Source organism: Talpa europaea (assembly GCF_964194135.1).
Source record: "Talpa europaea genome assembly, chromosome: 5".
Taxonomy (NCBI): Eukaryota; Metazoa; Chordata; class Mammalia; order Eulipotyphla; family Talpidae; genus Talpa; species Talpa europaea.
In genome coordinates this window covers 104,344,899-104,371,887 of record NC_140071.1, presented here as the reverse complement: position 1 = coordinate 104,371,887, position 26,989 = coordinate 104,344,899, and the positions used below count along the sequence as shown (strand labels likewise).

The 26,989-nt window shown below is 39.9% G+C and overlaps 1 pseudogene across 1 annotated transcript; it reads right to left on the bottom strand.

Annotated features, from left to right (window-relative positions):
- Positions 1–14,359: 14,359 nt before the first annotated feature.
- Positions 14,360–26,776, bottom strand: LOC311170606 (UDP-glucuronosyltransferase 2B31-like; annotated as a pseudogene). Its single transcript has 5 exons — positions 26,051–26,776; positions 25,307–25,326; positions 25,101–25,188; positions 21,602–21,791; positions 14,360–14,635 (listed from the first exon to the last, which is right to left on the bottom strand). The product of its transcript is annotated as a UDP-glucuronosyltransferase 2B31-like (transcript).
- Between the last annotated feature and the right edge of the window lie 213 nt (positions 26,777–26,989).

Below are 26,989 nucleotides of genomic sequence, written 5' to 3'. Positions count from 1 at the left end.
GTTATTTTTTTTAGCACTTTACATGTTTTCATGTGCAAAGGTTTAATGTATCTGCTCAACAGCTCTAGCGAAATAAATAATTCTGTGTCTTAAAATAATACAAATTTTCTCTGCTACAAAATGTCATAATTTATTTTTTATATTAATTTTAAGCACATTTTGAAGAAAAACTTCTAGAAGTAATTTTTTATTCTAACCTAGAGTGTTATTTCTATATCCAGCCTGTAAATTTTTTTTTTAAGATTTATTTATTTATTTATTTATACAAGAACCAGGGTATAGGCCAGATGCCCGGCAGGGTGAGAGGATTCACCAGAGATAGAGCAGGAAACAGAACAGGCAGACTGACGAAATACACTGCTGAGGGGAGCAGCGGGCGAGACAGGAGAGGTCTGCTGAGCCATGTGGGACTCTCACCAGCCGGCTGGGATCAAACCAGTGCTGCAGAGGCTACGGACAGCTTCACAGAGCGGAGCTCAACCACCTGCGCCACTAACAAGTACTCCTCAAAGACCCAGAGGATACATGTGTGATCTATAAAATGGGAAGTGATTTATTTGCACTTTTCATGAAAAGGGGTACATATGAAATTATTTCAGTTAGGTGATTGTCTATTCACTTGCTACAATATTCTCTTCTCTTTTTCATATTCTTAGTCATTGTGTCTTGCTCAAGGACATGTAAATAGCCTGGCCATTCTTTATCTAAATAGTACTTTGAACTGTACACTGAACAATTTAATTTCAAAAGTTTTAGAGGAAAGATCCCTGGATTACTGAACAGCCATAATTGCATGATACCTTCATGCTTTATCACATTTCTATAAGGTTACTGTTAAAATTTAATCCTTTCGGATAACATCTGTACCATGGCAATACCATGCCCTCAGAATTCTTGCTAGGAATAGTTAGTCAACAACAAGGCAGAATTTTGTGTTTCCAATACCTTCCATGATACCATTATAATAGCAAATCTGCACTCTGTCTCTTAACTGCATTTAATTATAATCACAAAGCTAATATCATATCAGTATCATACAAAATACCCTTTTTACTGCCTAAAGACTTGTAATGAATATTTTGGTTTGACCTAATGTCTGAGGGAAACCAGCATCATCTTTATAATTTACCCTGCCTGCGTAAATCCACATCCATTGCAGAGTAAACATCACATTTAGGAGTTGCCCAATATAAGGTACTTTAACCTTCTGTGGAATCTGGTCAAGGGCAAATGCAATCGCATTGGCTCTCTCTCTGGCATGTCCGAGCCCAGAGTAAACACCAAAATACAATTTTCCACAGAACCCTGTGTAAACTCTTCCATTTCCTGTGAAGAAGCAAATTTCTCCATCATAAAAGAGCAACAAGTCTGCACCTGTACAAGAAGGATTGCTCAATAACTAATGAGAGACCATCATGGACATTAGGAATTACTAGAACAGTGGCTTTTACAAAAAGTGGCAAAATAGATAACACATTTCCATTTTAACAATTGATAAATTTTAGTTTAATGGTTTAAGTATATTCCCATTATTGTGCAAACAATCTGCAAATAGTTTTTCATCTTGCAAAACTGAAATTCTATAACCATTACATAAGTATTCTCCTTTCATGTTTCACCAGTCACTGGTAAACATCATTGTGCTTTCTGCTTTAATGAATTTGCCAAGTCTAAAGAGTTCATATATTTGGAATCAACAGCAAGTGATATTTGCACTGGCACTGGTCTTTGAAACTTATATAACATCTCGTGTGAACATTTTGTGTTGACTCATTGGATTTTGGATAAGTCAAATTTTTGCTGGTCATGAATAGAGCTGCTGTGAGGGTGAATGCGCAAAAACTTCACAGTCTGCTTTGATTTCAACTCCCTTTCATGTACACAAAGAAGTGGAATTGCTGGGCTTTATGGTAATTCTATTTTCAGTTTGGAGGAATCCTCACTTTTTCTTATTAGTGTGAGTAATTTATGACAGGTGGTGCACAGCAGTGAGGAAGAGAAGCTGGCAGACAATGTAGACTCAGACTCTTCATTCACACCAATATTATCACTAATGTAGATTCTGGAAGGAAGACACACAGAAAGATATTAACTTTTTAATTCCTTATCGTGATCAGTCAAGTAAATCACTTGTGTTTATTCTATTCTTTTCCTAGGAAATTAGTTTAGTTGGCTCTTCGACATTTTATTTCCCTGAGTATGAGCACTAAGAAAAAGTTAATTATGTCCATGACTCTATTTTTCAGCTTTGTTATCCTTTAACTCCTACCTTCAATTTGTCATAACTTCCCAAACACTGCACTTAAAACATTTCTTAATGTTTGGTTATTAATAATTGCATTTACAGGACTCTGGTTTGGGAATTTCCATTTTCCAAGAAATGGTTGTAAGAGTCTTGTGTATAGTCCAGAATGATATATGTGTATAGTCCAGAATGATATATGTCTAGTCTTGTGTATAGTCCAGAATGATATATGTAAAAAATGATATATATTATCATACAAGTGTTTATATTACCCCGTCTTTTTTACCTATAACAGTTTTTACCCTGAATTCATATTGTGAAGTTGATGTCTCATTAGAATGTGCTGTGTAACTAGCTATGAGCGACTCTCCTCATTAGCTTACTGAGTTCCACTGGAAGCACATTAAATCACAGTGTTACAGGAAGGCTTTTCCGGTTGAGAGCTGGTTCTCCTCTTGAATAGCTCTCTTCTGATTGTTTACATATACTATAGGAGTAATGTTTGACTGCAATTATTTCAGTGCATTTCTAATTTAAATGTCTAATTTTACCTAATTAAAAAATTACCTTCTATACTTGTGTTATTTCTTTCTGTGTGTATACACTCACTGTAAGTGTTGAAATACAGAGGGCCCAAAGATTTCCAGACACTATAGTAAACCGCACTCATATCTTTATGTTCTTCTGTTTAAACTCATCAATTTTTCTCTTTAAAATATTGACCATGAGTAAAGACTGCATAAAACTGGCAGAAGGCTCCCAGAGGAGCCAGAGGTAAGCTGGGAAGTTCCCCTGCACAAGGCCCCTTCTAGCCAGCAGTCGGAGTCCAGAGGGGAGCAGGCACCCACGGCCAGGGCAGACCAGGAGCACAGGGGAGTGCGTCCCTGCATCACCATTTTAGAACAGGAACCTTTCTTCAGTAAAGACTGCTTGAAACCAGCAGAAGGCTCCCAGAGAGCCAGAGGTAAGCTGGGAAGTTTGTCCACGTCAGGCCCCTTCTGGCCAGCAGTCCCAACCCAGAGAGGGAGTGGGCACCCAAGGCCTGGGCAGACCTGGCATGCAGGGGAGTGGGTCTCCACATTGCCACTTTAGAACAGGGACCTTTCTTCAATAAAGACTGCTTGAAACTGGCAAAAGCCTCCCAGAGGAGCCAGAGGGAGAAGTTTCCCTGTGCAGTCAGAGGTGAGTTGAAGACCCCCACAAGCCTGGTCCCGACTGGCAGGAAGTTGGAGCCCAGCGGTGGATCCAGTGATTTGGAACCCAGAGTCCAATCCAGCTGCCCCAATCCAGGGAAGTTTGTGGGACTTCAAGACCCACCTTTGTAATTAAACACAGAAGGAGGAAATATTCTGTGACAGTGACAATGAACAAACTCAAAGTACCACTGCCTCACTAGACTTCTGGCATAACAGTACTTGACTCATTTAGACTGCCAGTTTCCAAACACCACAAATTGCACACCAAAAAGATGCCGACCAGTACCACCAACACAGTGTCCCATCGCATACAGCAAATTAAAAACAAGCAGTAGGGAAAAGAAAGACTACATGCAACCCAGCAACTCCTCAGGAAAAAGACTCACCACAAAATGAAACCACCCACAGATTGCAATGACAGTAACTTGGGAGAACTTCTGAGCCTTCCAGAAAGAGAATTTAAAATTGCTGTGATTAAAAAACTGACAGAAGTCTTAAAGGAAAACAATGATAAGGGGAAAATAATCAATGATCAGAAAAATGAAATTGAGTCCCTAAAGAAGGAAGTAAAAGAAATGCAGGAGATCAAAGAATTAATGGAGGTGCTAAAGAATTCTGGGAAAAGCAATGAAAGCAGAATAGATGAAATGGAAGAACAAATAAGTACTCTCAAACACACAGAAATATAAAGAACCAAAACTGAAAAAGAAAGAGAAGTACGAAGGAAAAAGAATGAAGAAAGACTTTGGGAACTATCTGACTCCATGAGGAAAGGAAATATAAGAGTTACAGGAATCCCAGAAGGAGAGGAGATAGATGTAGGAACAGAGAAAATATTCAAGGAGATAATGGAAGAGAACTTCCCAAACGTGAAGAAGGAGCTGAAAATTGATATACAAGAAGCAAGAAGAACACCAAACTTCCATGATGAAAGGAAAAATACAGCAAGACACACAATAGTAAAGCTCCCAAGAATCCAAGACAAGGAAAAAATAATGAAGCAGACAAGAACGAAGAAACAGATAATATTCAAAGGAAAATGAATCAGACTGACATCAGACTTCTCTGCAGAAACACTACGGGCGAGGAGAGAGTAGAGGGATATAGTCAACAGACTCCAAGAAAACAGATGCCAACCAAGAATACTCTGTCCTGCAGGCTCTCCTTCCTCTATGAAGAAAGAATAAGGACCTTCCCAGACAAAAAGAAACTCTGCAATTTCATTACGACTAAACCCCCACTCCAAAATCACTACAAGGAGTCCTAAAGCCAGAACCTCAGAGGGACGAATAACAATGAAAGAAGGCCAAAAAAAAAGTTATTAAAAGAATAAATAAATAAAATCAAAGGAAAGACAAACACAATGGCAAATGCAGATGCTAACATATCAATATTAACTCTAAATGTAAATGGACTAAACTCTTCAATAAAAAGATACAGAGTCACAGGCTGGATTAAGAAACAAAACCTAACCTGTTGCTGTCTCCAGGAAGTACACCTAGCTACAAAAGATAAAAATAGACTCAAAGTTAAAGGATGGAAAACAATCCTACAAGCAAGTGGACCAAAAAAGAAAGCAGGAACAGCTATAATTATATCAGATAAGAGAGATTTCAAACTCAAAAATGTAAAAAGAGACTCCAACGGTCACTACATTATGATCAAGGGGACAATACTTCAAGAAGAAATAACACTCATTAACATATATTCACCAAACAAAGGAGCACCAAAATATATCAGACAACTATTCTCATCTTTGAAAAGAGACATCAGAGAAACACATACGTGGTGGGATACTTCAACACACCACTATCAACAATGGATAGATCAACGAGACAAAAAATAAGTAAAGACACGAAAGTTCTAAATAAGGATGTAGAGCGCTTGACCCATAGAACACTAAACCCAAAAAAACCTGTGTACACGTTTTTCTCAAGTGCACACAGATCATTCTCCAGGATCGATCACATACTGGGACCCAAGACAAACATCAACAAATACACCAAGATTGAAATCATACCAAGCATCTTTTCTGACCATGAAGGTATCAAACTAGAAATAAACCATAGAAAGAAGGTAAGGAACTCTCCTACCTCATGGAGATTGAAAACCACACTTCTGGAGGACCACTGGACTAATGAGGAGATCAAAGAAGAAATTAAAAAATTCTTTGAATTGAACGACAAGGAGGACACCAATTTCCTAAATGTATGGGATGCAGCAAAAGCAGTAATAAGAGGAAAATATATAGCAATAGAAGCTCACATCAAGAAACAAGAAAGAACTCAAAGAAACAGCCTAATCTCGAAGCTCAAAGATCTAGAAAAAGAACAACAAAAAAACCCCAAAACCAGTAGAAGAAAAGAAATAATAAAAACCAAAGCAGAAATAAATGAAATTGAAACTAAAAAAACAATCCAAAAGATTATTGAAACCAAGAGCTGGTTCTTCGAAAAAATAGGTAAAATAGACAAACCCCTAGCCAGGCTCACAAAGGAAAAAAGGGAGAAAGCACAAATAAACAGGACCATAAATGAAAGAGGAGAAATCACAACGGACACTGCAGAATATTGAAACAAGTACAACAATCTAGAGGAGATGGACAAATTCCTACAACTCTACAATCACCCAAAGCCAGATAAAGAAGAAATAGAACACCTAAACAGGCCAATTACAAGCAGCAAAATTGAAATGGTAATCAAAAACCTCCCCAAAAACAAAAGCCCAGGACCTGATGGATTTACAAATGAATTCTACCAAACATTCAGAAACGAATTAGTGCCTATCCTTCACAAACTCTTACAAAAAATTGAGAAGGAAGGGATAATACCAAATACATTCTATGAAGCCAATATTACACTAATACCAAAACTGAACAAGGACAACACAAAAAAAGAAAACTACAGGCCAATCTCTCTAATGAACACTGATGCAAAAATCCTCAATAAAATTTTAGCTATCAGAATCCAACAATGTATCCATAAGATAATTCACCACGACCAAGTAGGATTCATGCCAGGAGCACAAGGATGGTTCAACATCCAAAAATCAATCAACGTTATCCAACACATCAACAAAAGGTAATATAAAAAAAATATGATAATATCAATAGATGCCTAGAAAGCTTTTGACAAAGTGCAACACACATTCATGATAAAAGCCCTTGAAATTCTTGGGATACAAGGAACATACCACAACATCATAAAGGCCATATATGACAAGCCAACAGCCAGTATCATTCTCAATGGCAAAAAGCTGAAAGCATTCCCATTAAGATCTGGAACAAGAGAAGGATGTTCGCTCTCACCACTGCTTTTCAATATAATACTGGAAGACCTAGCCAGAGCAATAAGACATGAGTAAGACATACAAGGAATCCAAACATGAAAAGAGGAAGTCAAACTATCACTATTTGCAGATGATATGATAATATACATAGAGAACCCCAAAAACGCCACAAAAAAAAACTAATTCCACTAATCAATCATTCCGTAAAGTGGCAGGGTACAATATCAACACGCAAAAGTCAGTAGCCTTCCTATGCACAAGCAATAAATCTGAAGAAGAATAAAAAAAAAATCCCTTTTATAATGGAAACAAAATAAAATCAAATACTTGGGAATAAATCTAACAAAAGAGGCAAAGGACCTATACAAAGAAAACTATAAAACACTGTTAAAAGAAATAGAAGAAGACACAAAGAAATGGAAAGACATCCCCTGCTCATGGATTGGAAGAATAAACATTATTAAAATGGCCTTCCTACCAAAAGCAATATACAGCTTCGATGATATTCCAATCAAAATTTCAATGTCATTCTTCAAAGAAATAGAACAATTATTGATGAAATTGTATGGAATCACCAAAAACCCCGAATAGCCAAAGCTCTCCTGAAAAAAAAAAAAAAAAGGGAATGGAGGCATTACTTTCCCAGACTTCAAACTGTACTACAAAGCCATAATCATCAAAACTTCATGATATTGGAACAACAACAGACACACAGACCAATGGAATCGAATAGAAAATCCAGAAATAAACCCACAGATTTATGGTCAACTAATCTTTGACAAAGGAGCAAGGAATATGCATTGGAGTAAAGAAAGTTTGTTCAATAAATGGTGCTGGGAAAACTGGGTTGCTACATGCAAAAGAATGAAGCTTGACTACTACCTAACACCATGCACAAAAACCAACTCAAAATGGATTAAAGAACTAGACAGAAGACCTGAAACCATAAAATACATAGAAGGAAATATAGGCGAAACACTCCATGATATGCACCTGAAAGACATCTTTACAGGCACATCACCCAAAGCAGTGATAGTGAAGGCAAAGATAAACAGCTGGGACTACATCAAATTAAAGAGCTTCTGCAACAGCAAAAGAGACAATAACCAAAACAAAGAGAAACCCCACTGACTGGGAGAACTTTTTTTTTATAATCTTTATTTTTTTTTAATAGAGGCATGTTTTTATTTATTTATTTTATTTGTTTGTTTGCTTGTTTATACATGCACTGGGTACAGTCAGAAGTGTGGGAGGGTGAGAGAATTCAGCAGAGCCAGAGCGGGGAGCAGAGCAGGCAGAAGGACCAAAGTACACTGCTGAGGGGAGCAGCGGGCGGCAGGAGAGGTCTGCGCGCCATGTGGGACCCTCCTCTGGTGGCCGAGGAGCAGCTGGGGATTGAATCGGCGCTGCAGAGGCCGCGGGCAACTTCGCAACCCAGCGCTCAACCGCTGCGCCACCGGGGAGGCCCTGGGAGAACATTTTTGCACACAACACTAATGATAAAGGACTGATCACAAAAATCTGCAAAGAGCTGATGAGACTCAACAACAACAAAGAAAATAATCCAGTCAAAAATTGGGCAGAAGAGCTAAAAAGAAACTTCTCTGAAGAGGAAATGCAAATGGCCAACAGGCATATGAAAAATGTTCAACATCACTTGTAATCAGGGAAATGCAAATCAAAACTACCATGAGATACCATCTTACACCAGTGAGAATGGCACATATTAAAAAACTAGCAACAACAAATGTTGGCGAGGATGTGGAGAAAAAGGAACTCTTTTGCATTGTTGGTGGGAGTGCGAATTGGTCCAACCACTACGGAGAGCTGTGTGGAGATTTCTGGACCTACTAAACATAGAGCTTCCATATGATCCAGCAATCCCACTCCTAGGTATTTACCCAAAGGACACAGAAACATCAGTTCCAAAGAGCTGCACCCCTATGTTTCTAGCAGCACTGTTTACAATAGCTAAGCTTTGGAAACAACCCAAATGCCCAAAAATAGATGACTGGATCAAGAAGATGTGGTACATATACACCATGGAATATTACTCGGCATTCAAAAAAGATAAACACATGCAATTTGCATCAACATGGATGGCGCTGGAAGGGATCATGCTCAGCGAAATAAGCCAAAAAGAAAAAGAAAAATACCAGATGGTCTCACTCATAGCAGGAACCTAGAAAACTTAAATAAGAGACAAGGAAAAGAATAACTATAAGAAAGTGAAAATCAAAATCAACAAACAACTATGAGCCAGAGACACTCTATGGGGCATGGGGTCCAGGGAAAAGAGTGATTGGGGTCTAAATAAGGGGGTTGCAATTGTATGGGGAATATAAAAATAAAATTTAAATTAAAAAATAAATTATTGACCATCTCTTCTATAACAAAAACATGCTTTCCAATACAATAATTTAGTAAGGCTACATTTTGAAATCAAATGTTCTCATTCCATTAATTTATTAAAGTACAGAACTTAGGAAGTTCACTTTTATACCTTGATTTGTACACAGGCTTCACTCACTTCCATAAAACTCTAGGGTCACTATTCTAGCATATTCACCTCTCTACTTCCTCCTATCTCTCCTGATCTACCCTTTTGTAAACACATGATTTTCAGAGTCTAAAGTTATTTTTGTTGTCTTTTTCCACTTTTATTTTTGTGTTCCTTTAGTGGGTAAACAGTCCCTTAATGCTCACTGACAGATGACTAGATTAAAAAAAAAATCTATTTTGTCCAAAAATTATTATTCCATCTCAATGATGTTAATTTCAACATGAATATTGCTGAAATTTCCTGTGACTCCTACGGTGCATCCGGTCAATTCTTGTATTTCTAATGACTAATAACTACATTTAAAGTTACTTCTGCATAATGATTTGTCTACTTAGCTCAGGGTTGATAGCTTTCTTAATTCATGCTGTGATATATGGTTCTCTACAGCGTTATGGAATACAAGTTCCATTTACAGACTGACATGAACTAGTCATTCTCATTTTGTTTTATTCTTGTAAAATTAAATCATGCTTAATTGAAGAACATTTGTAAAATGATTAAAAAGAAACAAAAAGTATATTCTTTACCTGTACCCTAGACAGCAATAAATCATTGCAAAATTTCCATGTTTTTCATCTAGTGTGTGTATTTGTCCTGTTGAAAGGAATTAGGGAAGACAAAAAATGGAAAGATAGTCTGTGTGCATGCATTAGAGCAATGACCTCTTTTCTTGGGTTGATTCCCAGGTATACTATTTTTTTGTTTCAATTATAAAACAGATGGTTTTCTTCTGATTTGTGTGTGTTGATTTTGTATCCTGCTACTTTACTAACCTGGTTGATTATTTTGATTAGTTTTTCTATGGAGTTTTTAGGGTTCTCTATGTATATTATCATGTCCTCTGCAAATAGTGGTAGTTTTATTTCTTCTTTTCCTATTTGGAGTCCTTATATGTCTTTCTCTTGTCTTATTGCTCTGGCGAGGACTTCCAGTATTATATTGAAAAGCAGTGGTGAGAGTGGACATCCTTGTCTTGTTCCAGATCTTAAGAGAAAGGCTTTTAGCTTTTCACCACTGAGAATGATATTGTCTAATGGGTTTGTTGTATATGGCCTTTATTACATTAAGGAATGTTCCTCCTATCCTGAGGATTTCGTGGACCTTCATCATAAATGGATGTTGAACTTTGTCAGATGCTTTCTCAGCATCTTTTGATATGATAATATGATTTTTCTTTTTCTTTTTGTTGATTGATGTGTTGGATTAAACTGATTGATTTTTGTATGTTGAACCATCCTTGTGTCCCTGGAATAAATCCCACTTGGTCATGGTGAATTATCTTTTTGATGCATTGTTGGAGTCTGTTAGCTAGGATTTCATGGAGGGATTTTGCGTTAGTGTTCATTAGAGAAATTGGCCTATAGTTTTCCTTTTTCATCTTGTCCTTGTTTGGCTTTGGTATTAATGTAATGTTGGCTTCATAAAACATATTTGGTAGTATACTTTCCTTCTCAATTTTTTTAAAGAGTTTGTGTAGGATAGGTTTTTATTTTTCCCTCATAAAGGAAGGAGAGCTTTGTGGGACAGAGTATTCTAAGTTGGAATTTATTGATTTGGAGTTTGTTAAATATGTCCCTCCATTCTCTTCTTCCCCATAGTGTTTTGTCAGAGAAGTCTGATGTCAGCCCAATTGGTTTTCCCTTATAGTTTATCTGTTTCTTCTCCATCATGAGTTTTATTATTTATTCCTTGTCTTGGACCTTTGGAAACTTTACTATTATGTGTCTTGCCGTAGTTTTCCTTTTATTGTAGTTATTTTGTGTTCTTATAGCTTCCTGTATGTATATTTTCATTTCCTTCTTCATCCTTGGGAAATTCTCTTCAATTATCTCCTTGAATAGTTTCTTGGTTCCTTTGTCTCTCTCCTTACTTCCTATGACTCTTGTATTTCCTTTCCTCATGGTGACACATAGTTCTCAACGTGTTTCTTCATTCTTTTTTATTTGTACTTCTCTTCTCTTTCCTTTTCTTTTTTGGTTCTTTTTCTGTGTTTATCTTCAGGAGTACTGAATTGTTTCTCCATTTCTTCCATTCTATTTTCATGGGTTTTCCATGAATTCTTAAGCTCCTCTGCTAATCTCTGGATATCTTCAAGTTCCTTCACTTTCTTCCTCAGTTCATTGATTATATTCTTATCTCATTCTGCACTTTTTCTTAACTCTTTAATTATTTTCATTATGGCTTTTTTGAATTCTTTGTCTGGAGGGGGAAATATTTTTCTGTGTTCTGTTATTGGGTTCTGGAGGTTGACTTTCTTTCTATGGCGTATTGTTCCCAGAAGAGCCTGCTTGATCATTTGTAATTTTCTTTCTTCCCATTGTTAGCCTTTGACTTTGTCCTGTTCATAGTGCCTCTGTACTGCAGTGCTGGTGGGCATTACTTCTGACTTCTCTTACTCAGGCACTGACTTCTCTTACCTGCCTAGTGTCGCATATGCTGTGGCTGCATACACATCCAGACACTCTTCAATTTTGGTAGGTGTTATCCTGAGCTGTGCTTTATACCAGAATCCTTGATTTTCCAGCCCCACTATGTAGAAGGGGATCTGATGTCTCAGCCTGTGGTAATCCAGTGTCTCTTGTGGAGTATTGCACCTCCAGACACATGCTGAGGCCATGTCCACAGGGAGGTGCCTGCAGTCTGGGTGGAATGTATTTCTCTGTTGAATGTATTTCTCTGGCCCATTTAGGTGTGTCTTAGGAAAATACCAGGATCAAAAGAGAATAAGGAGAGAAAGATGGGATGAGAGGAAAGAGGAGGATGATACAGAAATGTAGAAGGGAAAAAGGTGAAAGAAGGAAGGGGTTAGATGGGGGAGGAGGAAAGTGGAGGAGGAGGGAATGTAGCAGAAAGAAAAGAGAAAGTGATGGTAATGTTGAATGAGAGAAAGAAGTAAAATAGAAGAATCAGAATACAGAAATAATAGAGAGGGAAATGAACACTAGACCAGCAACAGAATGATAAACAAAAACACACACAAACAGATGGGGGAGAATTGCTTCTCAGGACTCTGATGGTTCTCAGTGGGGTAGTTGTTGCTCTTTTAGTCTTGTCTCCTGGGGACCACTGTGGGGCCGCGTAATGCAGTCTTCCCAGGGAGGGTAGATAAAAAAACAAGCACAAAGGGCATGGAATGAGCTGTAGCTGTTTGTGTGGGAGAATCGGCAGAACTTATGGGCCCATGAGGTGTTGGGTGGGTGATGGTGCTCCTACAACCTCCCTCATGTGAAGGTTTTGAGTACCAAGCACCCCAATGTCAGGACCAGCCCTATTTGGCACCCCTGATATTCTTCCTGCTTAAGTGCAACAGAGTGGTGAAATGATTCCACCGGTCTCTAGGAGGGAGGAGAGGTAGGCACCAAAATAAAGGGGCCTGATCCCAGCACTGCATGTTTGTGGGGAGACCCTGCTTGTCCACCTTTCATTGTCTGGACCCCTCAGATGTCTCAGGATTCTCCTGGCTTCTTGTCTTCAAGCTGTTCCTCCCTTACTTCTAGATGTAGTGGGCCAACTTTGTGGGTGGGGAAGGGTGAAGGGTTCTGATGATTTTTTGTCTTCCCTTCTCCTGTCTTTCCAAATTCCCTGGACGGTCTGAGAGAATCACAGGAGCTGTCAAGTCTGTCTTACATGTCTGGGTCCTTCCATTATCTTGCCATTATAACTCCCTATCAGATGTTTTCATGGGGACTTTGATCCAAGTGTCCCTTCACCACCATGTTGATGACATCCTAACACTGAAACCTTCATGGTGATTTCCACACGTCATGCCTGCCTGGACATCCTTTAAGAATCCATTGTATTCCATGCACTATTTGGAGATCCAATAATCAAACTCAATTCTATACTATTTACTGAAGGTAAGATCAAGTTACACAGGCTAAGGGTTCAGTACTACAAATTTGCCCCACACAACAACATCAAGTTTCTCATGACCTCCTAAAAACAGACCCTGCAGTCACATGCTCAGTTGTTTGCTGTGTTTCTGATTGACTGGTTATAAATCAGAGCTTTCCAAGATTCCATCCTAAAGTTCAGTAAATTTGCTAAAACTTCTTTTGGTTTCCATTTGCATGGAATTTTTTCTGTTACTTTACAGTCTGCCTGTGTGTCCTTATATCTGATGAGAGTTCTTTAGGTAACATATAGATGGGTCATATTTTTTAAAATAATTTCAGCCAATCGATGTCTTTTGATTTGAGAATTTAGTCGATTTTTATTTTAAGCAAGTATTAGTAAGCAGATACACTTTCCATTTTTCATTTGATTTGAGTGTTTTAGAATTGTTTCTTTCTTTCTTTTTCCCTTTCTCTCTTTTTTAAAGATTTATTTATTTATGCAAGAACTGGGGTACAGACCAGATGCGTGGAAGTGTGAGAGGATTCACCAGAGACAGAGCGGGGAACAGAACAGCAGACTGACTGAAATACACTGCTGAGGGGTGCAGCAGGCGAGACAGGAGAGGTCTGCTGCGCCAGGTGGGACCCTTGCCTGGCAGCTGGGATGGAAACGGCTCTGCAGAGGCTGTGGACAGCTTCATGTGCTGCGCTCAACTGCTTACACCACTACGGGAGGCCCTTTCCTTTTCTCTTTGGTTGTGGTTTTCTTGTCCTTTCATCTGGAACATATTCCTCTACTCCTTCATTTTTCTTAATTCTCTGAGTTGGTTTCTATGCATTAGATGAAATAACCACCTTTTACTGTCTTGTAGGAGTGGCCTCATATGGGGTACAACCTTAGCTAGGTTGTCTCTCAAATTTTTGTGATTATCAAAATAGTTTATTTTATTTTTAGGGTTCCTAGAAATAGCGAGTTTGTGCCAAGATATACCAATGTCTCCAAGGAGAAGAATTCAGCTGGCACCTAAAATTTGTTTTAGGTGGAAATCACACACTGGAAATCACACACTCAAGGAAAGATTTCTAAAAATGCAACTAATACTCTTTCATGGGATAACTGGGCGATGGGTGTTCCTCTAAGCTCCATTTGTTTTCAACCTAGTGTGACAATTTAAAATGTTGTTTTATTGTACAATATGTAAGATTCTTCAGCCTTAGGACTCAGAAATGACTATTCCCTTTTGTCCTTTTCTGTTTTGACAGTCTTCTGGCAACAGAACAGGAAACATTTTGCTGTGATATACACAGCAGTTGCCACACAGGCCAGCAGGAGCCCGATCATATCCAAGGAATGGTACTGGACCCAGGTGAGGTGATGGGAGGCTGGCCGCACGTGCTTGGCTCCCTTATTATGCACGACAAACTCGATTCAGAAGACCACTCGATCCAGAGACTTCACAGCTGATCGTGTTGCATCCTTGATAATTTCATGATATTTTCTTCATATCTAGGGAGAAACAAAATTTATAGATATTGGAAGGGAGCTAACTTGCCTAAGCATATCATTTTCTGAACGTTTTATACAAGGTCATACATATGTTTCAAAATAAATGCCATAGATTTGGATATGAAGATAAAATATAAGGTGGGATGTTAAGACTTTTCTATCAGATGAAATGTTATGATATATCAATATAGGGTAATACTTATAGTAGTAATGAAAACTGAATTGGTGCGCACCATAAGAGGCACTACAATATCTACCACATTATTTTCCTATGGGGCATGAAAAATGTTAAATATTTATTTTTTTGATACAATATCTTTTATGTTTTCAAGGACACATCCAGAGTATGAAAATGAACTCACCAGGTTTGAGATTAAGTGTTTATAAATCATATATCTCTTTATATACCTGTGTCTACAGTATAATAATAAATACAATGAATAATTCTTTATGCCCAACAGAAAGAAGACATCCAAATTCATAACTTATCAAAATATTGAAATAGACATTTTTCAAAAGAAGATATGTGACTGGCCAACAAGAATTTGAGAAGACACTCAATAATTTGTGTGTAAGGGAGATACAAATGAATACCACAATGCAAGACCACTTTCCCACCACTAGGGTGACTAAAATTAAAAAGACAAGTGATAGCAATCAATGATAACAATGTGCAGAACTCTCAAACAAGATGGTGGGAATGTAAAATGATGAACTTCTCTCAACATCAGTTTGGAAATTTCTTATAAAATTACCCCATGCTATATCAATTTGTCAGGCAACCAACCCACACCGGGTAGGTTCATTACTGGTTCTAGCAGCCCTGCTGGTGTCTTCATGCTCTCCACTTTTAGTCATCACCGTACACTGTCGCACTCTGCCACTCCACTCCCCTGTCCGAGGCACTGCACCACACTGCACTGTGCTGCGACGCCACGCACACCACGCCACGCCACGCATGCCACGCCATTTGGCTGAGTGCGCATGAGCAGTGGGAGGGCAGAAAAGCCTGAAGATTTCCCCCCTACTTCCCCTACAATCCACCCCCTCAGGGTTTTCTGCTATATAGTCTATATACAAGTATATACAAGTTTCCTTTAACAAACATAAGCACTGCGGCCATGGCCTACAAATGCAAACAGTATATACATCACAACATAACTAAGTTCAATTCTCCTAGGGGTGGAAAAATAAAGAAGTTATTGGTACCAGCAATGGGAGATCCCTCCCATCTGGCAATATACATGCCAATTTTGTGTCCGAAGATAATATTGTAGCTGGCATCAGTGGCCTTCCAAGTCGTGAGTACCACACTCGCTTTGCCAGTGAAGAGGCATCAGTGGGCTCTACGTGTAGCAAGAGTGGAGAGCTCATTATAGGCCACAGAGTCATCACAAATGTACCCTTTAGGATCACCCGCTGATCTGCCACCCCAGGGTGGGTAACACGCACCTGTGGCGGCCACTGTGCAGTCACCTATGGCGTTATTTGTAAATTGGCCTCCAGGCCACGACCCCAAGGGGCTATCAGAGCCACCCAGTGCATGTGAGGAGTCTTCACAGTTCAGGGCTAGTCCCAGTCCACAGTATGCCCTGGGTCCACTCCGGTTGGGGCTGGCAATAAAATGTTGCCCTGCTGTCCAAATCCGGGCTTTAACAAAATACCTGAAGTTTGTATCTGCAACTGAGTGGGAGCAGTGGCACGATGCAGCAATGTCTCCACTAGAGCCAGGCCGCCTTTCCTGCTCCTCTCATTTAGTGTTCGTAGTACATCCCACAGACGTTGGCTCCACCCGGCCAGCATTGGAGTGGGGGCAGTGACTCAGTCCTTGCTTTAGCAGTCCGTTATAACTTGTTCTATGATCCCTGCCACTTTGGGATTATAAGGAGTGTGAAACTTCCATACAACACCCATGTTCTTGGCCCACTGCTGCACCCAGGCTCCTGTAAAATGAGTCCCTTGGTCACTCTCCACTGCCAGCGGACGTCCATATGCAGCACATAGACGTGCCAGTGCTGTCAAAACTGCCTTTTGGTCTGCATGTGGAGCAAGGTAAGCTGCCAATAACCCAGTAGCAGTGTCCACACAGGTGACTGCATAGTGTTGTCCATTGGAGCAAGGTAGTGGTCCAATGATATCAACCTGCCAGCGTGTCAGGTGTACCTGTCCCCGAAACACCTGGCCTGTAGATGTAAAAGGTCTCCGGGGTAAGTCCTGGAACACACTACACATTGTTCACAAACAGTCTGAACCTCCTCTAAAGTTACAGGTAGACCCCAGGCTGCACAGTGGCCCACATTGTCTTTTGCCCTGTGTGGAGCAAGCATCTGTGTAGCCACTGCACAATATCCCGCCCCAGAGCAGTTTTAAGCCATCAAACCTGGGCTAGGGTATCTGCTTCATCGTTGCCTGGTGAGGCCAATGGGTCATGTCCTGTGACATGATAAACAGTCACCTGCTTCTGATGCCCTAGATCCCATAGATCTTTCTATAGGCCTGGCCCCACATGGCCGATGCATGACTGTCCAGTCAGGTCCCTGTAGCCCAACTCTCAGTACAAATTACTAGAGGGGAAGGCCCATGGGCCACCACCATCCATACAGCTCCCAGTTCAGCCCATTGGCTGCTCTGTTCTGTCCCAGTTTCAAACCAAATACTGTCCATTTCTGGGTGTACAGCCACAACTGTCCAAGAGGATGGCTGGCCCCAGCTGGATACCAGGCCTCTGCTGGAATCGGTGCTCATCCCTTCTTGTAGGGACTAGCTTCAGGTTTGGCTTCTACACAGGCTTCTGAAGTTGGTTCCATACTGACATACGTCACCAGACTAAGAACCTCCAGCAACTCTGCCCTTAAGGGGCTAGTTGACAGCATACAGCGCTGTTCTAGGTATTCCCCCCACTTTGCCAAGGTGGGCATTTGAGCAGTACCACTATGGGGCTTTGTCATCCATCCTGTACCCATCTGGCTATTGGGTAAGTGGTTCTCACTAAGACAGGAGCTGTGGCAGTTATACTTGCAGTAGCTAGTAAGGCTGCATTACCACAGCTTGCTGCTTTTCAATTAAGGAATACCTAACCTCAGCCCCCTTCCAGAGTTGGGTCCAGAACCCAATAGGCTGTCATAACCTCTCTGATTTCTGCCAGAGTCCCCACCCGAACCCTTCCTAAGTAACATGCACATCTAGCTCACAGGGTCGGGCTGGGTCAAAAACCAGCAAGGCCTGAGCAGTCTTTATAGTTCGTTTGGACGTGGCAAATGCTGTATTTGCCTCAGCTGACCAATCCCACTTGGCCCCCATACATATCAACATATACAAGGGTCATAGGCCATGTGAGGTATAAATGCCCTCCAGTAACCCAGCAGGCCCAGAAAGGCTTGCACCTGCTTCACTGTGGTTGGAGTGGGGTAAACTTGTACTTTATCTGTTACAGCATCAGGAATAACCTTTGTCTTACCTGACCAAACAACCCCCAAGAACTTAACCTTCCCACTGGGCCAAATCTGCTGCCACCAGCCCGTGGCACAGAGTAGGGCTGTGCAGGTATCCCTGTGGGAGCACAGTAAATGTCCACTGCTGGCCTTCCCACATGAAGGCAAACTGGTTTTGACTCTCTGGACCTGTATCTATCGGGAAAAAATATATTTGCCAGATCGGCTACAAAATGACACATGCCTATCTCCTGGCTCAGATGATCCATCAAGTCGCCACTGAAGGCACTGCAGCATACAAGGGGGGAACTACCTTATTTATCTCACAGTAGTCTACTGTCCTGCGCCAAGAGCCATCGGGCTTCTTCACTGTCCACACCAGCGAATTGTAGGGGCTGTGGGCAGTACGCACAATGCCTACTTTCTCCAATTCTGATATTATGCCCGTAATTTCCTTGTGGCCATTGGGCAACAGATAGTGCTTGGTATTAGTCACTCGCCTAGCAACTGGCAGTTGTATGGGCAGATGCTTAGCATGTCCTCTCACGACTGCTTTTACCACACACACTCTAAGGCGAAACTCTCCGGCTGTGGTCTCTAGCCATAAGCCACGTACGTAGTACATCCACCCCCAGGATGTATTCCGGCATGGGCGATACATATACTTTGTGCTCCTTCAGGGGTAATCACCCAGTCCCCAGGGACAGTCTCACTGATGTCACCTTGACACTCCGGCCTCCATAGCCATCAATATAGCAAGCAGACCCTTGAAATTTTCCTGGATTTCCATAGAGCAGAGTACATTCTGCTCCTGTATCTACCAAAGCCAAAACCCTTTGCACGTTAGTCAGGGACCAGTGGATGGCAAGCTCCACATGTGGCCTCCGGTCCCCGCCTGTCCCCCGTGGATGCGTTCCTTGGCCCTCACCCTATTCCAAAGTGATCAGGCCATCGCCTGAGGACAGGGTTGGCAGCAAGTGGTCTTCCAGGTGCGGGGCGCATGCCTGAGGCCTGAAGCTTCCAGGCTTCCCCTTTGCAGCAGTCCTTCTCATGGGCATGAACCTCTGGTCTTCTCGCAGCTGCTTCCATAATTCTAAAAAATATGCATTGGGCTTTGCATGTATTTTAGTGCGATCTACACCTGCTCTCTCTGTCTGTATTTGGTTACGGGTGACTTTAACAGATTCTACGGTGCCAAGAGGCTTCCTTGCCCTCCTTCGCATTCCTTTTGGCTGTTCAACAACTACCCATATTCCTTTCTGAGTTTGAGAGTGCCGGCTCTCAACTTTGCCCAAGCTAGTTATTGAGGGGGCACTCTTTAATACCAAGTCTCTCATCCCTGCTGTGAAACGCTCGTCGTCAGGACCACGCGTATTCACATTAAACATGGCCTGCCGCATCCCCAATTCCCGAAGTACCTGCACCAGCTTGGTGTACGTCTGCCATCTGCTCACTGTCTCCGGCACGTCTCTTGCATCAGCCCAGACTGTCCGTATGGCAGCCATTATCCACTCCAGGAGGGTGTGGTTGCCCTGGCCATACCGCCGGCTGTTCTGCAGCCTCTGTCTCAAGAATGGGTGTAAAGTCACGGAGGCCAGTCTCTCCATCTTTTGTGCCATGCAAATAATTCCACCTACCCCTAGGTCCCACAAACGCAGCAGCCAGGCTGCCAAGGGCTCCCCTGGTTTCTGGCAGAACTCTTTGCCCAAGTCCACCAGTTCCACCTTGGTGTATGGTTGGTAAATTCTGTCATTTGTGGTGGTCCAGTAGCCTCACCCCCTGGGGCCATGGGTCGCTGCCGCTTCATTTTCTGATTCATCATCGGGCGGACCTGAAGCATGAAACCAGCCTTCTCCTTCTCTCCAGAGGAGTCTGGCATCTCTGGAGTCACAGGTTGTTTTACTACCACTGGCTGCAACTCCGGCAAAGGGCCAGCCTCCCTGTCCTCCTCTCCTGAGGAGTCTGGCAACTCCAGAGTTACAGGTTGTTTTGCCACCTCCGGCTGCGACTTGGGCAAAGGGCCAGCCTCCCTCTCCTCCTCTCCTGAGAAGGAGTCTGGCATCTCTGGAATGCTGAGTTGGTTTCCCCGAACTTCTTCCTCCAGAATCCTCAAGCATTGTTGTAGTATCTACATCTCTTCCCACATCTCATCAAGTACTTGCTGGATTCTGGATCACTCTTCCTGCCTACACTCTTGCAGAGCTGTGAGAAACACCCATCCCACTGGCCCTGCAGCCTCGCAGGCACTGTATCTATCCAGGGTCTCTTTGATTTCATATAGGGCCTGTTTCAGCTGCACCAGGGATGCATCTACCTCTGGCCATTCCTGGGGAGGTGCCCACTGGGAGAGGAGGCTGGCCACAAGAACAATCTGCTCATGGCCAGCCACCCGGCAATCCCTCCATCGAGCCATCCTGCTTTGAGCCATCCTGCCGACTATGCCAAATGTCACACAACCAACCCACACTGGGTAGGTTCATTACAGGTTCTAGCAGCCCTGTTGGTGTCTTTATGTTCTCTGCTTTTAGTCATCGCCATACTCTGTTGCACTCTGCCACACCACTCTCTGTCCTAGGCACCACACCGCACTGCACTGCGCTGCAAGGCCACGAATGCCACGCAGTTTTGCTGAATGTGCATGTGCAGTGGGAGGGCTAAAAAGCCTGAAGCTTTCCCGCCTACTTACCTCACACAATTCAACTCCTAATTTATATTCAAAAGAAATGAAAACATATCACAGAAAAGCATGTACAGCAATGTTCATAATGGCATAACATAAACACAAAGTGTTCAGGAATGATAAGTGTGCAAATAAATGTAGCAAAGCCATACCATAGAACGGTATGATTATTCAAAAAATCAAGGGTACCATGTGGGTGAAACTAAAATATCTGAAGATATGAGAGAGAAACCAGTTGTAATATACAAATCATTTCAAATGATTCTGATTATATGAAAAAGCCACATTAGGGACAGAAAATAGAATAATGGTTGTGTAAGAAGAGAGGCATGGAAACCAACTTCTAAGTTACATAAGATTTTTTTTAGGTGTGTTGAAAATGTTCTATCCTTGAATTATACTGATGGTTTAATAACTGTAATATACTGCATTTACTTGAAATTTATATATAAGCTATTGAATTTTATTATATATAAATTGTACTTATTTATAAAATCTGTTAAAATAATAACAAAAAATTATATTTTGGTCAAAAGTAGATTTATACTTTCTGAAATTTTAGGTGCAAACCTAAAACTCAACCTCAAGTTCTTCATTCATGTTTTCCTGTGGTTTCTATAAATGTTTACAATCACCTATAGAATTAAGCATTTGCTCTTGTAGAAAATTATTGCATAATTATTAACCCATTCACTCAAGCAGGATCAAAATGAAACTTTGAAATTAATGTCTGATTGAAAATAAAAATGCATTTGATAGGTTATATCATCTTAGTAGTTGCGTAATTATTAAAAAAGAGAAGAAACATTGTTAATAAAAATGTTTGTAAACATTGAGAAAAATTCTGATACTCACCAGGGGTCATTAATAACTATCTTCAGTGCATGGAGCAAATCTGTGCTTGACATTTTTTGTAAGTCCAGTGCAACAGCTGCTCCTTTCACCATCATATGAGTAATGCCCATCATCAGGATGCCATGGTAGATTGCCTCATAGACACCATTGGCTCCAGCATGGGTAATAAAAGCCTTAGTTTTTGGATGACCTATACTGGGTGAATTTCAAGACATAAATTATAACTCTGAGGAAACAAATGAGAGTCAAACAATTTAGGAGACTGAAAGTGGCATAGTTTTCTCCAGAACAGATTATTATTCACCTAAAATTCATTAATAACTTTCTTTTTTTTTTAAAGATTTATTGATTTATTTATATAAGCACTGGGTACAGTCAGAAGCACGGGAGGGTGAGAAAATTCACCAGAGCCAGAGCGGGGAACAGAACAGGCAGACTGATGAAATGCACTGCTGAGGGGAGCAGCGGGCGTGGCAGGAGAGGTCTGTGTACCATGTGGGACTCTCGCCGGCGGCCGGGGATCGAACTAGCACAGCAGAGGCTGCAGGCAGCTTCGCAGCCCAGCACTCAACTGCTGGGCCACCAGGAGAGGCCGCTCATTAATAACTTTCTTATCTCAGGCAAGCATACTTAAGATTATTTTCCCCCAGCTCTATACCTTCTATGGTATTTATCCTTTCTCTCTCTTAGCTCCCTTTTAACTTTAGAGCCTTCACTTAGTTTATTAGTGTCTATCGATTTAAACAAATTTAGCTGTTTGCTATTTAAAACAATATTTGTCTTTGTCATTCAGACTTGCCTTACACTACACACAATTCCTTAGAGATCTTCCCATTTTGCCATACATCCCCAGTATTTGATCTTTCCTTATGTCTGATTACTCTGCAATCCTGTGGATCTACCAGTCTTTGTTATTAATCTTGTGTCAGTGGACTTCAGGATGTTTCCCAGGGCTACTTTCAGTAAATAATAAGCAATGAATATTGTAGAGCATATAATTTTTTGAGTTAATGGTTTCAAGGCCTTTGGAGAAATGTCCTAGTGTGAATTGGATCATAGGATATTTCCATTTTTGGTTTTAAGATAAAATCAGATTGCTTCCATAATGGCTGCAGCAGTTTACATTCCTACTAAGAGCTCACAGGGCTCCTTTCCTCCACATACTTTCCACCACTTGTTGCTATACACTTCTCACAGGTATCAGATCGTATCTCATTGTGGTTTTAACGTGAATCTCTATTAAAAGTGACAATGAACATTATTTTTATGGATGTTTTATCATTCTGGGTATCTTTCTTGGTGAATTGTTTGTTCAGATATGCCGCCCACATATTAATTAAGGAATTTGTTTTTCTATTGTGAATCAATATATGAGTTTTTAAATATCTTGGAAATGAACTCACTGTAGGTTTTGTAAATATTTTCTCTCTCAGCATGTCTAATTAATTTATTTATCTTCAATTTTACTGTGTAAAAGCTTTTTAATTTGATATAATAGCAATTTCTTATTTTTTTTATTTTTTCCCTGTTCTAGAGATTTATCCTTCATAACCAACTTTATCACTGATGTCATTAAGCATATAATCAATGTTTTCTGCTACGTACTTTATAGCTTCAGGTTTTTGCTCTCACTACTCTAGTAAAAAAAAAAAAAACACTATATGGTATTAGCATAGCAAAGGACAAATACATAGATGGACCTAAATCAAATGTGCAGAATTCAATTTGCATACATAGCAATACATAATTTATGATACAGCATACAAAACAGGGAAAAAAGTCTCTCTAATAAATGGCTCTGGAAAAATTGAGTACATGTAAATAAATAATGTCGAATCATTCTCTTAGTCTGTGCACCAAAACTAAATTAAAAATGGATTAAAGATCCAGCAATAAGATCTTCAGCAATAAAGCACATAGCTGAAAATACTGCTGATGTGTTCCATCACACAGATAATAAATGTTTTTGGAGACTTGTCCCCTGTAACAATAATATAAAAGGAAAAGTAAAAAATTAGGATTACCTCAATTCAGAAAGCTTTCTGTTGTGAAAGAAAATGAAAGCATGTTAACAGGATGTTATTGGGTGAAAATACACACCACATGACTTGCAGGAGGTTAAATTCCAAAATATATTTTTAAAAATCCAACAATTAAAATAAAACAAATAGGGCCTCCCCGGTGGCACAGCAGTTGAGCGCTGGGTTGCAAAGCTGCCCGCAGCTTCTGCAGCGCCGGTTCTATCCCCGACTGCTTCCTGGCCACCAGAGGAGGGTCCCACATGGCGCGCAGACCTCTCCTGCCGCCCGCTGCTCCCCTCAGCAGTGTACTTCGGTCCTTCTGCCTGCTCTGCTCCCCGCTCTGGCTCTGGTGAATTCTCTCACCCTCCCTCACTTGTGACTGTACCCAGTGCTTGTATAAATAATAAATAAATAAATAAACAAATCTTCAAAACAAACAAACAAATAATCCAATTAATAAATGGGCAGCAGATCTGGATAAATAATTCATGAAAAAAGATAGTCAAAAGGATTAAGCATAGATGAGAAGAATATTCATTATCTAAACTTTTAATAAGGAGGTACAGTTTAAAACCACAAAGATATAGCATCTGACGCTTGTGAGGATTGTACTCAAAAAGATCTCCAACAACAAGTGGTGGAGAAGATGAAAATGAGGAAATGAGGAAAATGAGGAAAATGAGCCCTACTTATTAATAAGAATAAACTGTGCAGCCACAATGGAAAGCAGTCTGGATTTAACTTAAAAAACCAAAAATATGGAAATTCTCTATGACTCAGAAAATCCACATAAAGGTATCTATCTAAAGAATATAAAACCATTAACTCAAAAAAGCATATTGCCTACAGTGGTGATTACAACAGTATTTATAATAGCTAGGACATGGGGTAACCTACCTAGTGATTAAAGATTGGATCAGGAAGAAGTGGTATAGTCACATTACAGAATACTATTCAGCCAGAAGAAAAGAAGTACTGGAATACAAAAAAATGGAAAGAGTTCAAGGGAATTATATGTAGTAAAGCAAGTCATAATGACAAAGATAATAACTAGAGATTTAGATAGCACACAATTTGGGAGAGTAAAATAGTGAAAAAAACTGGCTGATTTTAATAAAACAAGTGATGTTTTCTGCTATTCACGGGGAGGTAGAGGGAGAAAAATTCAAGTAGATATGCGAGATGGTGGTGGGGGAAAGAAAAGAAATATTAGGGCCAAAAAAATCTCCTAGAGAAGTAGTTACACATGAAATAAGGACACCTTGATTCTAGTCATGAGGAATGTGATTAATATATTAAATTAAAAAGTTTATATATTATCTTTCTCCCATATTACTGAAAAATAAATACAAAGAGCTAAATCTTCCTTATATTTTCAATAATAAATGTTCAATAAATTTGTTTCCTTCTGAACTATTATCTCAGAATGGTTGAACTTACTCTAATTTCATTGTTTTTTTTTTTCCCCAGGCTCTTACCCAGAAGGTCATTTTGGGGGAGCCATTTATAGAGCCAAGTGTTTGCCCCTAAGGTAGCTGGCTTCTTGCCAACAAATCTCCATAGAACCTGTTAGGGTAAAGAATATATCTTATTCCAATAGTGAAGTTTAAAAGTTAGAATGTAAGTTATAACATTATAATTATAATGTTATAATTAAAGACATTTGGAGATCATCAATTCACACATATGCATTAGATGTTAAAACTGAAAAATGTTAAAACGCTGATAGTTACACACACTTTTTTATATTCATGCAAGTATGAATCCAATCATATAGTAAGTACAGTCAGGTACTTTTTTTATCACTAGCTATTAAGCACTGCGTGAAGCCAGGACATTATTTATGTTTTTAACTTTGGAAATTCATTTAGTGTAAAAAAAGAAGGCCTATTTTCACTACATAAAATATACTTTTATTATACGAAATCAAAATGTTGTTACTGAAAAAAATTCAAATTGTGATGATGCCAATTTTTTTAAGTGTAAGAGTGTGGTATGTAGGATCATCAATTGTTAAAAATTAATCATTTTTCTTGAACTGCTGTTGAGCATCCTATGCAGAATATGTGCAGAGTTATTTATGACATCTGCAATCAATATTCCCATGAAATTAAAATTGTGCATAAAATAAAGAATGTTACAAACACAATAAGCAAAAATGGATGTGATATTGCAAGAGATATTCAGTGCTTAATTTGAGTTTCTGAGTCTGTAAGGTATCACATATTTGTCATGGATTACAAGTTTCAAATTACCCTGCAGTTTCAATCTTTCCTGCAATAGTTGTGAGATTGAATGATCATTCTTATTATTATTCATCACTGCACTTCTAAAAGACAAATTTCTCTGACCATATAGTTATGAAAATTACCACAAAGATCCTGGTATAGGTAAGACATAGCTCTACAAATTTAAAACTTGACTTAACCTAGTACTTCACTATAAAGCTCATTCCATGGTTTCTTATTTATTGTTTGGAACCAAAAGTCAAAGTAGAGCACATATATCATATTTTTCACCCTCTCCATGAATGTCATTTTATCACTTAATTCTGACAAAACAACAGGTACATAGGATGGTGGCAGTGGAAGTTTTCCAATATGCTTTTCAAATTGATTTCCAGGTGTGAAACGGAGACTGTACACAAATGGTACTTTAAGCAGCTCTGCGAGCAGCTCACCACAGGGTCCTATGGCATCTGCGAGAACCATGTCAAATCTTGATTCTTGGAGTTTTTTTTTATAAGGTTTTCATTCTTGACTACATCTTTACAGAGCTCTTGAACAGCATCAAAAAACTTCCAAAGCATATCTTGTGATTTTGAAAAATGTGTCCAAAAGGAGTCTTTAGGCAACTCATATGAGCAATCTATCACTACTTGCTTGAACACACCTGCAAACTCAGATTTAGAGAGAGATGTAGGGTAAATCTCAAATTTAATGGCAGATGGTTTGTTGGGATCAATAAGAATGTAAATTGGAGGTGTCAGAACAACCACTTCGTGACCTCTCTCAACAAGTTCATCCAGGATTGTTTTCATATTCATCCAAGGACTGTATTCTGTAGGCCACACCAGCACCTTTCCACAACTCCCAGAGCTAAAGTAAAAACCCAGCTGGAGCAGCAGAAAAGCTGAAGTCCATTTCACAGACATCCTGGTAAAATGTGGTACTTCTTTAAAAAAATGGCTTTCCCTTCTCATTTCTCAGGGTTATATCCTGGAGAAATAAGACACAAAGTTAAACTATAATTGTCACCTCTCAAAGTCAATAGATTGTTTTGACAATCAGAACTCTGTGTGGTGTGTGGAGAAAGCAAAGGTAGATGAACTTGCTTGTATACAAACAACATGAACTTGATTGATCTC